This window comes from Crotalus tigris, unplaced genomic scaffold (assembly GCF_016545835.1).
Source record: "Crotalus tigris isolate CLP2741 ecotype Arizona unplaced genomic scaffold, ASM1654583v1 scf7180000020497.760770, whole genome shotgun sequence".
Taxonomy (NCBI): Eukaryota; Metazoa; Chordata; class Lepidosauria; order Squamata; family Viperidae; genus Crotalus; species Crotalus tigris.
In genome coordinates, this window is record NW_024098046.1 from 267,054 (window position 1) to 282,557 (window position 15,504).

Genomic DNA, 15,504 nt, shown 5'->3' on the forward strand with positions numbered 1-15,504 from the left:
GCAGCGTCCCCATGGCCACGTGATCTAAATTCAAACAACTGACTCATACTAGTGATGGTCGCAGCTTGCCAACTGACTTGTATTTACGACGGTCGCAGCATCCCTGTGGCCAGGTGATCAAAATTCAGACGCTTGGCAACTGACTCGCATTTACGACGGTTGCAGCGTCCCCATGGCCACGTGATCTAAATTCAAACAACTGACTCATAGTAGTGACGGTCGCAGCTTGCCAATTGACTTGTATTTACGACGGTCGCAGCATCCCTGTGGCCAGGTGATCAAAATTCAGACGCTTGGCAACTGACTCGCATTTACGACGGTTGCAGCGTCCCCATGGCCACGTGATCTAAATTCAAACAACTGACTCATACTAGTGACGGTCGCACCTTGGCAATTGACTTGTATTTACGACGGTCGCAGCATCCCTGTGGCCAGGTGATCAAAATTCAGACGCTTGGCAACTGACTCGTATTTACGACAGTCGCAGCGTCCCCGTGGCCAGGTGATCAAAATTCAGACGCTTGCCAACTGACTCGTATTTACGACGGTCGCAGCGTCCCCTTGGCCACGCTTAGCAATGGAAATGTTGGGATCAATTGTGGTTGTAAGTTGAGGATTCATTGTGTTGGCCCACAGCCTCTGTGTGTGTGTGTGTTTGTGTGTGTGTGTGTGTATATATGTGTGTGTGTGTGTGTGTGTAATTGCTTCTCCAAAGGAGCAACTGGATCGAATGCAAATGGCCAGCCCGAATTTTGCCCTCTCAGCTTTTGGACGCCATCCAGACAACCACTTAAAAACCTTGTCGACCTCTTTCTTGTTTTATGGCACTTTGCTTGTCTGGTCCAAAAGAAAAGAAAAAAAAGAGCAATGGGTTTAGTGGTGCAAATCATGGGGGGGGGTTGTATAGGAGGTAGACACACACATACAAAAGTGGGCACACCTGCCCCCCTCCCCAGAACACAAATCCGGTGTGGTTCTCTGGTTCGGCCCAAGAATCTCTTTAAGGTGAGAAAGGAAATTTTCTTTTTTCAATTATTTGCCCCCCCAAACCGGGCCAGAGGGAGGGAATTTGGCCCCAAGGAGCAGCGTGATTTGGGGCAGCAGACCCCCTGGGAAAGAGCCTCTAAAGGGGGAGGGGGGAGCCAGCCCCTCCCTCCCTCTCTCCCTCCCTCTCAAACCTGGTTAATTCCCAAGGGAGGATTAACTGGCTAGAAGCTGCCATTCAGATGGACCATTAGCATCCTCCGAAGAGGTTTCGTGTCTTGCCCCCAACTCCGCATTGCGCAGGACGGACCCCCCCCCCATGCAAGGCAGTCCCCGAGGCCGGAGCTGGGCTACCCAGGAGTCCAGGTGAAGTAGAGGGGGGTCGGTTTAAGGGGGTGACAGGGCAGGAATGGGGGGGGGAAACAACCCCTGGGAGGAGGGGCTGAGCATCCTTGCAATGGTTGGAAAGAAGTTGGATCCGTGGCTGAGTTCAGCTTTGGGGGAGGGAAGGGCAAGGGTAATGCTGGGGGGGGGGCTCCCTTGAGGGAGAGGAGGGGGAGAAGAGTTTTGGGGTGTGTGTGGATAAAAGACACTGTTGGGCTCCCCCAGGGAGAGGAGGGGGAGCAAAATTTGGGGGTACAGAGTTTTTGGGGGGGATAAAGGGCAAGGAAAGCGCTGGGGGGCTCTCTCTCTAGGGACAGGAGGCTGAGCAGAGTTTTGGGGAACAGAGTCCAGGCGATCCAAAGCCCCCCCAAATCCTACCTGGTCCCCAACTGCCCCCTCAGAGGGTCAGGATTGCACCCGCTGGACTAAGTGGAGGGCAATGGGGTGAAAGGAAGGGGGGAGCAAGGAAGAGGGTGGGGAGACAGGGAGGACAATGGGGTGCAAGGAAGAAGGGGGGACGAGAGGAGCAAGAGGGGGACAAGGAGGGCAATGGGGTGCAGGGAAGGGGGTGCAAGGAATGGGGTGGGGAGGCAGGGAGGGCAATGGGGTGCAAGGAAGGGGGCAAGGAATGGGGTGGGGAGACAGGGAGGGCAATGGGGTGCAAGGAAGAAGGGGGGACAAGGAGAGGAGCGGGAGGGGTACAAGGGCACTGGGCTGCAAGGAAGGAGGGGGGCAAGGAATGGGGCGGGGAGACAGGGAGGACAACGGGGTGCAAGGTAGAGGGGGGGGGGACAAGGAGAGGATCCCCCCCCAGCCAAGCGCGGCCCCGTCTTCCAGCGCCCACTTAAAGCTTTCCGGCAATTGGGGCATTCTGGGACTCCAAGCCCCAAGGAAGCCCCTCTCCTTTGGGGACACCCCCTCCCCACCAACACATCCTCTCCTCGCCGTCCCGGGGCGGGCCAGAGGGAGGGGAGGCTCCCAGGTGAGCTCCGCCCCCCCCCCGCCCAGAAGTGCGGAAGCGGGCGGAGTGGGAGCAGCGCCGGGAAGTTCGGGCAGCGTCCCTCCCGGGGCCAGAGCATGCGGGCGCCAGACGAGCCGGACGAGCCGGAGGAGGAGGCGGCGGAGGCGGCCGAGTTCGAGCGGCAGTGGCGGCGTCAGTTCCCCGGGGAGACGTTGCCGGCGCTGCCGCTGCGGCGCCGGGGCTCGGCGGGCGCGCTGGAAGCCGAGCTGGGCCGCTGCCGGGAGGCGCTGCGGGGGCTGCGGGTGGCCCTCCGGCAGGAGAGCCTCAAGGCCCGCTACCTGGAGGCCGCCCTGGCCCGCGCGGGCCCCCGCCAGACCCCCCGGCCCCCGCCGCCGCCCCCGCCCCGCAGTTGGAAGCCCCCCTTGCGACCCCCGGAGACCCCCGACCGCGACCCCCAAGACAGCAGCAGCAGCGGCGACAGCGCCGCCAGCTCGGAGGAGGAGGAGGCACCACCACCAGGTGAGTCTCTGCCCGCACCTGGCCAGGTAGACTGCTCCTGCCAGGGGAGGCTTGGTGGCTAACCGCCTCCCGGAGGGTTAAGGGAGCTTCGGTCGGGCAGACTGAGCGGCTGGACTCCAACGCCCATCCTTCCCGGCCGAGCTTGGTTTTCCCTCCCCTGGGACCCCCACCCGCCGCCCCCAGCAGCAGCGCCGTCAACTCGGATGGGGGGGGGAGGAGGAGGAGGCGCCACCAGGTGAGTCTCCGCCCGCACCTGGCCAGGTAGACTGCTCCTGCCAGGGGAGGCTCCGGAGGGGGCTTGGTGGCCATCCCCCCCCACACCTCTCTCTCTCCCCCGCCTCCCTTCGCTCGGGGACGCGGGGGGGGCAGACGGAGGGAAGCGCTTTCCTAAGCAGCGGGACTCCAGGGCCCATCATTCCCGGCCCAGTTTGGCTTTCCCTCCCCTGCCCCCCCCTTCCAGCAGCAGCGCCGCCGCCAGCTCGGATGGGGAGGCGCCCCCAGGTGAGTCTCTGCCCGCACCTGGGCAGGTAGACTGCTCCTGCCAGGGGAGGCCCCGGAGGGAGCTTGACGGACCTTCTCCCCCCCCCCGCCTCGCGGAGGTTAGTGGGGAAGCGGTCGAGGAGACGGAGGGAGCGCTTTCCTAAGCAGCTGGACTCCAGGGCCCATCCTTCCCGGCCCAGCTTGGTTCCCCCCCCCCACCGACTGGAGTTGACCGATCAGTCCCTTCCTAGTCTGGGGGCCCGTTGGGTCTTCTTCTTGGATGGGGGTGCTGGTTCTGGCATCGCACCCCCCTCCCCGAGTCCGTATGGGGGAGGGGATGATGGGACTTGGGACTGGGTCCTGCAATGCCCCCCCCCATGAAGATTCCTCCGTTTCTCACCTGGTTGGGGTTTCTCCCAGCTTTGCGCTTTCCGGAGGTCAGGAGAGGTGGCGGGGGGGGGGCTTGGGAGGGTGATGTGGCTTTTTTGGGGGGGGTCGTTTTTTGGGAGGGTGTGGAAATAGGTCCGAAGAAAAGGGGGCAAAACACCAGCCGAAGGTTGCTTTGCGATGTATTTAGTTCAGTGTTGAATTTGGTCTCTTAAATTTGGTCTTTTCCCTGCTCTCCTTTGCAATGTGGCTTCTGGGTGTGTGAATAGGATCCCCTTCCTCCCTCCCTCCCTTCCTTCCTTCCTTTCTTCCTTCCTTCCCTCCCTCCTTCCTTTCCTTCCTTCCTTCCTTCCTTCCCTCCCTCCCTCCTTTCCTTTCCTTTCCTCCCTCCCTCCCTCCCTCTCTTCAGTCCTTCCTTTCTTCCCTCCCTTCCTTCCTTCCTTCCTTCCCTCCCTTCCTTCCCTTTCCTTTCCTTTCCTCCCTCCCTCACTCCCTCTCTTCAGTCCTTCCTTCCTTCTTTCCTTCCCTTCCTTCCTTCCTTCCTTCCTTCCTTCCTTCCTTCCTTCCTTCCTTCCTTCCCTCCCTCCCTCCCTCCCTCCCTCCCTCCCTCCTCCCTTCCTCTTTAAAATGTCCTTCCCTCCCTTCCTCTTTAATCCAGATTAATTTTGCCAGTCTCTCCTCTTTCCTTTCAGAATTAGAAAACTTGCAGTCATAGGTTCTCCTGCTTGAGCAGGGGGCTGGACTAGAAGACCTCCAAGATCCCTTCCGGCTCTATTCTATTCCATTCCATTCCATTCCATTCCATTCCATTCCATTCCATTCCATTTTCTATTCTATTCTATTCTATTCTATTCTATTCTATTCTATTCTATTCTATTCTATTCTATTCCATATTCTGTTCTATTCTATATTCTATAAATTATTTTCTATTCTATATTCTATTCCAGGGCTTTTCAACCTTTTCACCCACTGTACCACTTTTAGGATATGGCAACATCCAAGGACCACCAGTCACCTAGCAAGGTGTCAAAAACTTGATGACCCCCCCCCCCAAAAAGGAAAAAAGAGATGAAGTACAGGTAGTCCTCGACTTACAGCAGTTCGCTTAGTGACTGTTCGAAGTTACAATGGCACTGAAAAAAGTGCCCCCCAAGCCACAGCCCAGCAAGATGCCTGCCCGCCCAGCCGTGCTCTTCCTCCTGTCCGAGGTTTTCATTGTTGGGAGCATTTCTGTTGAGGATTGGCAGCGGGGGTGGGGTGGGGGGGGTTTGGTTTTTATTCCCCCCCCCCACGTCTGCTGGGTGGTTGCAGCAGGTTTTGGTCCCTTCCCATGACCCTGGGACACTGTGACCGTCATAAATATGAATCAGTTGCCAAGCATCTGAATGTAAATCACAAGACCCTGGAGAGGCTGCAACATTCCAGCTGATCGGCGCTTCTTCTGGGCTCAGCAGAAGCACCAGGATCAGCGCTGAGCTCCATCTGGATCCTGGCGCTGATCCTGGCACTTCCGCTGAGCCCTGACAACCCCGAAGAAGCGCCAATCAGCTGGAAAGCGGCACTGATCCTGGCGCTTCCGCTGAGCCCTGACAGTCCTGCAGCTCCAGCCGTCTCTGGCTCAGGCTTATGCGGTGCTGCCCCTGGTTCAGCTCATTCCCTTCCCCCACTACCCCTTTTCTAGGATGGTCACGTCCCACCTGCCAGGGGCCAATGGACCACAAGTGGTACCCGTACCACTGGTTGAAAAGCCCTGGTCTATTCTATTCTATTCTATTCTATTCTATTCTATTCTATTCTATTCTATTCTATTCTATTCTATTCTATTCTATTCCATTCCATCCCATAATTCTATTCTATTCTATTCCATTCCATTCTGTTCCATTCCATTCTGTTCCATCTTTCCGAATTGATCCGTCAATTCAAAATTTGTAAGGCTGCCTGACTCGGGCAACGTGACTCAGAGTGATGTGCAACACAAACGCACAATAAAAAGCAAACACATATCACAACAAATGGAAAATATATCGATATGCCCACAAAGCTTTCAAAGTGTGACCTGGAAGGAACCTTAAAGAGCATCTAGTCCAGTGGTTCTCAACCTTGGCAACTTGAAGATGGCTGGACTTCAGCTCCCAGAATTCCCACCAACCCTCCCGGCCAGGAAATTCCTCCTACGGCTCAGCTGGAATCTTCTTTCTTTTAATTGCACTTTAGTTCCCGGGATACTGCGTGGTTTCAGAAGGGAACCATTTGCTTTCTCTTGCAAATCATCCCTTTTTTTTAGATATTTGCCGACTTTTATTACGGTCTTCTCTGTTGCAAGCTCAACATGGCTGCCTCCTAGAACTGTCCTCTTGCTGACTGGGGAATTCTGGGATTCAAGTTCCACCCGCTTTCAAGTTCCTGAAGAGGAGAAATGTTGCGTCCTTGGCGGGAAAACAGACACGAGAAGCAGCTGGAGTTCTCAGTTTCTTTTATTCAGCGTTCAGCTTACAGGAAGATGGCTTCAGCCTCGCCCAAACGCCTCGCGGCCTCTTATATAGGCAACTCCCGGGTAAATGGGTTACTTTTCCCGCGCCAGCACCCGCGCATGCGCACGGCGCTGGCGACAGCCTGTCTGGTCCCGGGCAGCTTTGCACCTGCCCGGGACTGCCTGCAAACGCCCGAGCCGTTTGCAAAGGCTCGGGACATAACACCCCTTTCCCCCGGGCTAAAACTACTACCAACATACAACATTTATTTTATATGACATTTTGCTCCCCAGTGCTCCCACTGTTTACTGGCCTTTGCCTTGCCAGCAATGTTATGTAGTCTTCTAGGTACTTAGGAGATTTCTTTGCTCTCTGTGACCTTCTTAGCTGTGGGTTACTGGCATAAGTCCCCTGACTGGAGGGAGGCGTGAGCCTGTTCTCTCTATTGTGCCCTGGTGTCTTCCAAGGACTGTGCCCCGATGCCTGGCCTGCTTGCTTGCCCACCGGGCTCGTCAGGCCAGGGCTTCTGTTGCTTTGTGACCTGGTTGACCTGCCTAGCTGTAGACCCTCGGCCCCTTGAAGTGATAGCCACTGCTGGGCGTCTCTGTAGAACCTCCTAGGTCAGTCCAAGACCTGTCAGGAGGCTGTCCATTCCCTGAACCCCATTCTGTGTTCGGGCTCGTGTGGGTTTCTGTACTTTCCCAAAACTCAGGTGTTCCCTGATTTGTGCTAGGGTTGTTGTAGTCGGGACTTGGTTCCTCGACTAGCTCTGTGTATGTTTGACCCCCTGTAGGATTTGGGGTAAGGTCAGGCCAACTTTGGGGATTGTGTGCCAGCTCTCTTGCGGGGAATGATTTGTTGGGATGCCCCCGGGTATCCTCCGTGACTGGAGTGCTGTGTGACGTGTGTGGAACGTGAGTATGCCCCCGGGGTGACTCCCTGGCTGGAGTAGGCGTGGATGCCTGGTAGTTAGGTAAGCTCATGGAATTCTTGTTCAGAGCTCTCGCGGAACCCTGGGATGGGCCGTTTGTGGCTCCCTCAGTGGAGATGGGCAGCAGCTCGTGCCCTTCCCTTTGCTCCAAAGGGTCCCCCTCCCCCCCTGGAAAAGACCCAGGAGTCTCAGCAGAAAAGTCTCGCCTAGAGCGAAGTTGGTCGATGTGCCGACGTAGGACACGACCGTTGTCCAGGGCAACCTCGTAGGAGAGAGGACCTGTGATCCTGGACACAGAAGCGGGGACCCATGTATGACCAGGCCCGTAATTGCGAGCCCAAACCGGGGCACCCACAAGTAGTTGTCTAGGTGCCCTAGGATGTGAGGTAGATGAAGGCAGTCTGTCCGGATGCAACCGGTCAAGTCTAATAGTAAGTTGGCGCCCCCAACGAAGTTCAGCTGGACTTCTCCCTGTAGAAGTGGACGGTGTGGTGCGATAAGAAAGGAGAAAGTCAGCCAACCTGTGATGCCAGTCCCCGTAGGTGAGTCTCTTCAAGGCGTCCTTTGCGATGCGCACCATGCGTTCCGCCATACCGTTGGTGGACGGGTGAAAAGGCGCAGACGTGGCATGACGAATCAGGTTTGCCTGTAAGAAAGCTTGGAATTCGGAGGAGGTGAATTGAGGGCCGTTGTCGGACACGATGACATCTGGCAGCCCGTGTGCAGCAAAAATCCCCCTCAGTACCTGAATAGTCTTTGCAGTGGTGGTGGATGAGACAGGCACAACCTCAAGCCATTTTGAATGGCTGTCAACAAGGACCAAGAAGAACTGGCCCTGAAAGGGCCCAGCGTAGTCAATGTGCACCCTAGACCATGGGGACTGTGTTTCCTCCCATCTATGCACAGGAGCTTGGGGCATCTCTGGGCGAGATCGTTGGCAGAGGTGGCATGCGTGCACCTTAGCCTCAATATCTTTATCTAAAGCAGGCCACCACAAGTGGCTTCGTGCAAGAGCCTTCATACGGACAATGCCAGGATGACCCTCGTGGAGGGATTCTAAGACCCTAGTCCTCATTGAGGTGGGAATGACAACTCTGTTTCCCCAAAGCAGACAACCCTGAGAAAGGGACAGTTCGTTTCTTTTGGACCAGAAACTCTGAAACTCAGGACTAGGGCAGTGCTCAGGCCACCCGGACAGGACCCAGGAGCGGACACGTGAAAGTGTGTGATCTGTACCCGTTTCAGCGGTAACATCCCTGGCACTAAGAGGGAGCTCGGGCAAGGCTTGGATTGATAGAATGTTGACAGCTGGCGCGGGGTCAGCTTCTACTACTGGCAGAGGCAACCTACTGAGGCCATCAGCATGGCCCATTTCTTTCCCAGGCTTGTGGAGTAATGAAAAATCATATGCAGACAAAAAAATAGACCACCTAAGCATTCTAGGGGAAATGATGTGGGGAGTCTGCTTACGTGTGGTAAACAGTCCCAGCAGAGGCTTATGGTCAGTGAAGACCGTGAAATGCCTGCCATATAGAAAATCGTGGAATTTTTTAATTCCAGCAACAACAGCCAGAGCCTCCCTGTCTATCTGAGCGTAGTTGCGCTCGGCAGAAGACAGTGTTCTGGAGTAGTATGCAATAGGAACCTGAGTTCCATCAGACCTGAGGTGACTCAGGACAGCTCCAACCCCGTAGGGGGATGCATCACAAGCGATGCACACAGGAAGAGACTCGTTGAAATGTGCAAGAACACTGTTAGAAGTGAGCAAGGCCTTGACTTCTTTAAAGCAAGCCTCATGTGCTTGTGACCACAGCCACACAGCTTGTTTGTCTAGTAGCCTGTGAAGAGGCTCAGCTACACTAGCTTTATGTGGAAGAAAAGAATTGTAGAAATTCAGGAGGCCTAGGAAGGCCTGAAGTTCGGCCTTAGACTTTGGCCTGGGTGCTTGTAAAATAGCAGTTAGTTTGGATTCAGCAGGATGAATCCCAGCAGCATCAATTTTGAATCCCAGAAATTCAGTAGAAGGCACCCCGATCTTGCATTTGTCTTTTCTGAGCTTGAGGCCTGATTCCCTGAATCTTAACAGGACAGCCCTAAGTCTTTCAGCTAGAATGTGTGTGGAGTCTCCTGCAATCAAGACATCGTCAAAGTAGGGGCAGACCCCTGGTATACCTCGTAGTGTGTTTTCCATTACGCTTTGGAAAATCCCAGGAGCGACATTTACTCCAAACTGTAGCCTTTTTACTTTAAAGGCTCCCCTGTGGGTCACAATGGTCTGAGCTATGGCAGCATCATCATCAACAGGCAGCTGTTGATATGCTTGAGCTAGGTCAAGCTTTGCAAAAACACGCCCCCCCTTGAGAGAGGCCAGGATGTGACTGACCACAGGAACAGGATAGGCATGTTGCTGCAATGCCTTATTGAGTGTGCATTTGTAATCAGCACAAATGCGAATGTCCCCATTTGCCTTTAGAGGCGTGACAATGGGGGTCTCCCACGGGCTGGAATCAACAGGTTCTAGGATTCCCTGTTGGATTAGTTTGTCTAGTTCAGTGTCAATCTTACTTTTTAAAGCAAAAGGGACCCTTCTTGCTTTAATCCTAATGGGAGTGACAGTGGGGTCTAGCTTTAAGGACACAGGTGGTCCTTTGAATGTGCCCAGCTGGGGGCTGAAAACATCTGCAAATTCTTTGCAGACTTCCTGTAGGTCGAGTGTTTGTAAGCTGTTGAGTCCTGTGACGTGTATCCCCAGGGCCTCAAACCAATCGAGTCCTATGAGAATCGTTCGTTCACCCCCTACTACTAATAAGTCTAGTGGACCTTCAAAACTCTTGTATTGCACGTTAAGGGTGGCCTCCCCCTTAACACACACTCTTGCGTTCTGAAAATCTGTTCATACAATATCAGAAGGCCTTAACTTGGCCTTAGACCCACTACTGGAACAAATCTTCCTAAATGTATGCAATGAAATGATGGACCGGGCAGACCCTGTGTCTAGTTCCATAGATAATGGAACCCCTTGTAGCTTCACGTTGAGTGACAGCTTTTTCTTCATGGTCTTGTGTGTGCCTGTCCTACAGATGCTTCTTCGCGAAGCGCAAAAACCTACCCTATTCTGGCTGGGGAATCTGGTACCCTTCAGGCGTTCTTCTGGGGGTTGTGCCTTTCGTCGGCCCAGACACACAGCTGCAATGTGCCCTTGTTTGCCGCATGCCCGGCAGGTAGCGGAGCGGAACTTGCAGTCGGTTCTCCTGTGGCGACCTCCACAGCCGATGCACTTGAGCGGAGCCGAAGAGCTTCCCTTCTGGTTCTCTTCCTTCGCGGGGTGTAGACGGTCGACTTCCTCGTCCGGATCCTCCTCGGAGTTTCGTCGGACGTCTTCCTGGTGCCCGGACGCACCCTCTGCACTGTTTCTGATCGGCCGCATGTTTTTGATGGCGCCGCCTGCTGCTTCTTCTGCGGTGACTTCCCTTAAGGCGTCTTGGAAGGATAATTCTTCCTTGGAAAAAAGTCTCTGTTGTAGCTCTCGATGCCTTAGCCCGCACACGAATCGGTCCCTCAGTCGTTCCTCGAGGTCCTTGAACTCGCAGGGCTTGGCGGCCTTCCGTAGCGCCGCGATGTATTCCTTGGCTGTTTCACCGGACCGTTGATCCCTCTGCTCGAAGGTGTGGCGCCATGAGATAACGGACACCTTGGGGTGGAAGTGCTCTTTCAGCAGCTTCTTCAGGTCTGCGTAGCTTACAGACTCTACTGGAACAGGTGCTGCCAGATTTTCTGCGATTTCGAAGGCGTCTTGGCCGCAAACGCAAAGCAGGGTGGCGGCCTTCAAGCTATCTTCCCTCACTTGGTTTGCCTTGAAGTAGTTCTCCATTCTGGATAAGTAGGACTCCCACCGCTCTGGATGTGAGACGTCGAATTCCGAAAGCCTTCCGATTTTCGCCATCTTCGGATCTTCAGGAGACGGGTCTATCAGCCAGCCTACCCCCGAATGCGCACCGGATTGGCGGGTAGCTGCCGAGTCGACGCCGTTACTCTTCCGCCGCTCAGGACTCCTTGGGTAAGCTTACACTTCTTCCTTTCCAGGTAGTGCAAGGCATCCCATCCTCGTCGCCAGTGTTGAGTCCGTGGCGGGAAAACAGACACGAGAAGCAGCTGGAGTTCTCAGTTTCATTTATTCAGCGTTCAGCTTACAGGAAGATGGCTTCAGCCTCGCCCAAACGCCTCGCAGCCTCTTATATAGGCAACTCCCGGGTAAATGGGTTACTTTTCCCGCGCCAGCACCCGCGCATGCGCACGGCGCTGGCGACAGCCTGTCTGGTCCCGGGCAGCTTTGCACCTGCCCGGGACTGCCTGCAAACGCCCGAGCCGTTTGCAAAGGCTCGGGACATAACAAGAAACACTGAGCTGACCAACCAATTGGAACTAAATAACTCTTCTTTCTGGGATCTGTTTTGGAAAAGTTTGGCTGCAACTTGCCAAGATGGCGTTGGTCCTTTTTTGCTGCTGCCTCTGGCTTCTGGCTCAGTTTTATGCTTCTAGGTCAGCAGAAGTCTTTGGAATTTAATTTAGCATTTCATAATGCTCATGTTAATGCATTACTGGTATTTAATGTAGTCCCTGTTTAATTACACTTAATCAAGGAACCAGCAAGAATATTCCCAATAAGGCTAATGGGGCAAGCTGCTGGTATATAAACAGATATTTTTAATCTATATACTTCCCTTATGGCACTGATGATGTTAGCTAGTCGGGTTATGAAACGTCTGCAAGAAAACCACCCAGCTCAGAGAACACCAGGGACCCCTCAGTCCTCCTCCTCCCCCTCCTCCTCCTCCTGCTCCCCCTCCTCCTCCTCCTCCTCCTCCTCCTCCTCCCTTCCAGCCCTGATGATGTTAGCTAGTCGGGTCATGAAACGTCTGCAAGAAAACCACCCAGCTCAGAGAACATCAAGGACCCCTCAGTCCTCCGTCCTCCTCCGTCCTCCTCCTCCTCCTCCCTTCTAGCCCTGATGATGTTACCTAGTCGGGTCATGAAACGTCTACAAGAAAACCACCCAGCTCAAAAGAGCACCAAGGACCCCACAGTCCTCCTCCTCCCCCTCCTCCTCCTCCTCCTCTTCCTCCTCCACAACCCTCCCTCCATTTTAGCACTGATGATGTTACCTAGTCAGGTCATGAAATGTCTGCAAGAAAACCACCCAGCTCAGAGAGCACCAAGGACCCCACTATCCTCCACCTCCTCCTTCCTCTTCTATCTCTTCATCTTCCTTCTCCTCCTCCCTTCTAGCACTGATGCTATTACCTAGTTGGGTCATGAAATGTCTGCGAGAGATTCACCAAGCTTAAAGAGTACCCAGGACCCCACAATCTTTCCTCCTCCTCCTCCTCCTCCTGCTCCTTTTATGCTTCCACATGACCGATTTTCCTTCTCACTTTCAACAGCTAAAACTTTTCTTGGCAAAGTTTACTTCCCGCTGTATTTCGGAAGCAACTCCATTTCCCCTTTTGGCTTCTAGTTGAATAGGCCGCTGTGTTTTGATCACGTCTCCCGCAAAATCGAACGGTTACTCATTTTCTTGATCATAGTGAGGCCAGGGCCGTTGTTCCAAGAATAATTTTGTTTTTTTTTTATAATGGCCCTGAAGCCCCCAGTTGCTCATTTTTTACTAGACTTTTTACTAGCATTTTTCAATCTTGTCAATTTTCAACTGGGTGGACTTCAACTCCCAGAATTTACTAGCCAGCATGGGAATGGATGTCCACATATCTTGACTTAAAGCAGTGTTTCTCCACAGTGTGGCTGTGGAATTCTGGGAGTTGAAGTCCACATGCCTTAAAATTGTCAAGGTTGAGAAACACTGACTTAAACCATCCTAGTGAGAATTCTGGGAGTGGAAGTCCACCCCTCTTAAAGCAGGCTGGCTGGGGAATTCTGGGAGTGGAAGTCCACCCCTCTTAAAGCATGCTGGCTGGGGGATTCTGGGAGTGGAAGTCCACCCCTCTTAAAGCATGCTGGCTGGGGGAATTCTGGGAGTGGAAGTCCACCCCTCTTAAAACAGGCTGGCTGGGGTATTCTGGGAATGGAAGTCCCCCCATCTTAAAGCATGCTGGTTGGGGAATTATGGGAGTGGAAGTCTACCCGGTTTAAAATTGCTGAGATTGAGGGACACTGTACTAAAGGCACAATCAAAGAATCCATCTTTATTTCAGTTTGGAAAATGCACATTGAACAGCATCCATTCCCCAGATCTGTCTGCATGTGTTTCTGGTTTTAAGTAGACTGTAACGCTGTGGCCGTCACTGGAGGGTGGAAAAATGGAAAAACAAATCTGGTTTTGATTCTTTTTAATTTAAAACTGTCCAATAACCTCCAACAGAAATAAACTGGAGTTGGGATGGGGTGAGAAGGAAAAGGATTAGATGGGGAATGAGATCAAATTCCCCTTCATTCAAGACTATTCAAAGCAGGGGTCTTCCAACTTGACCCTTTTAGGACTTGTGGACTTCAACTCTCAGAATTCTTCAGCCAGCATGGCTGGCTGAGGAATTCTGGGAGTTGAAGTCCACAAGTCCTAAAAGGGCCAAGCTGGAAGGCCCCTGATTCAAAGGTTAAAAAACCCGCAGCAACTGTCCTCTCTCCCCATAGTCAACCTTGCAGAATTAGCGTTAAGGCCTTCTAAAAAAAAAAAAAAATGGGGAGCAGATGGAAAAGATGGCCTAATTAATTTTCCTTTTCCTCTCGTCCCTATCCCGTCCTCTTAGAAAGGACACGTGCTTTCAATTTACTGAGCTGTAAAACAATAGCTTCTTCAGACACAAAACATACGAAGAACGGCTGCGGGATCTGGGTTTGGCTAGTCTAAAGAAAATAAGAAATAGGGGAGACAGGATAGCAGCGTTCCAGTATCCGAGGGGCTGCCACAAGGAAGAGGGGGTCACGTTATTCTCCAGAGCACCAGAGGGAAGGACAAGAAACAATGGTTGGAAACTGATCAAGGAGAGAAGCAACCTGGAATTAAGGAGGAACTTCCTGACAGTGAGGGCAATTAACCAGTGGAACAGCTTGCCACCAGAAGTTGTGGGTGCTCCATCGGTGGGGCCTTTTAAGAAGAGGCTAGACCATTTCAGACAAATGGCTGTCCAGTCTCTTCTTAAAAACTTCCAGCGTTGGAGCCTTCACCGCTTCTGGAGGCAAGGAGTTCCACTGGTTAATTATTCTGTCAGGAAATTCCTCCTTTGTTCTAGATTGCTTCTCTCCTTGATGAGTTTCCATCTGTTGCTTCTTGTCCTGCCTTCAGGCACTTTGGAGAATAGCTTGATTCCCTTGTTTACACGACAAACTTATTAAGAGTGCATGAAACGCTTCAGTTCTGATTTGGAGGAAGACAGGTTTCTAGTCCCTAGCGCTGAAATAATCTCGATGGAAAGGAGAGTGCCAGGCCTGGCCTGGTGGAAACTTAAAGAAGCAGAGATTCTTGGAGGGTAGTATTTTAAGAGTGTGACATAAAAGTATCCTGTAGAGCCGCTTCATGAAATTGTCATGAGGGAAATGTATAATGTGACTCAATAGGAAATTACTCAGCCCCGGGGCGGTTGCGAAGATTAAAGGCAATCCATCAAAAGCAGATCAAGTAGGTAAATTTGGTTTTGTGCACGAGCAGAACTTTTATTTTGAACGAGAGTGGAGTAAAACAGTCTCTCTCTACCTCAGGAGTTTTAAGATGGGCGGACTTCAACACCCAGAATTCCTCCAGCTAGTATGTTGGCTGTGTTTTGATCACGTCTCCCTCAAAATCAAATAGTTGCTCATTTTTTTGCCAATAGTGAGGCCAGGGGCGTTGTTCCAAGAATAATTTCATTTTTTTTATAATGGCCCTGAAGCCCCCAGTTGCTCATTTTTTTTACTAGACTAGGATTTTTCAATCTTGTCCATTTTCAACTGGGTGGACTTCAACTCCCAGAATTCACCGGCCAGCATGGGAATGGATGTCCACATATCTTACACTTAAAGTATCCTAGTGAGAATTCTGGGAGTGGAAGTCCACCCTTCTTAAAGGATGCTGACTGGGGGATTCTGGAAGCCCACCCCTCTTAAAGCAGGCTGGCTGGGGAATTCTGGGAGTGCAAGCCCACCCCTCTTAAAGCAGGCTAGCTGGGGGATTCTGGGAGTGGAAGTCCACAAAGCAGGCTGGCTGGGGAATTCTGGGAGTTGTAATCCACCCCTCTTAAAGCAGGGTGGCTGGGGGATTCTGGGAGTGGAAGTCCATCTCTCTTAAAGCAGGCTGGCTGGGGGATTCTGGGAGTTGGGAGTCCTCCCCTCTTAAAGCAGGCTGGCTGGGGGATTCTGGGAGTTGTAATCCACCCCTCTTAAAGCATGATTGGCTGGGG

The 15,504-nt window shown here is 52.9% G+C and overlaps 1 protein-coding gene across 1 annotated transcript in view; it reads left to right on the plus strand.

Moving 5' to 3' along the window:
* Window positions 1–2,832: 2,832 nt before the first annotated feature.
* ABR (ABR activator of RhoGEF and GTPase) overlaps window positions 2,833–15,504 on the plus strand; it is a 166,536-nt gene continuing 153,864 nt past the window's right edge. Inside the window, exon 1 of the mRNA XM_039366945.1 lies at window positions 2,833–2,848. The gene's annotated coding sequence lies outside the window, so the exon portion shown is untranslated. The remainder of the gene's footprint in view (window positions 2,849–15,504) is intronic.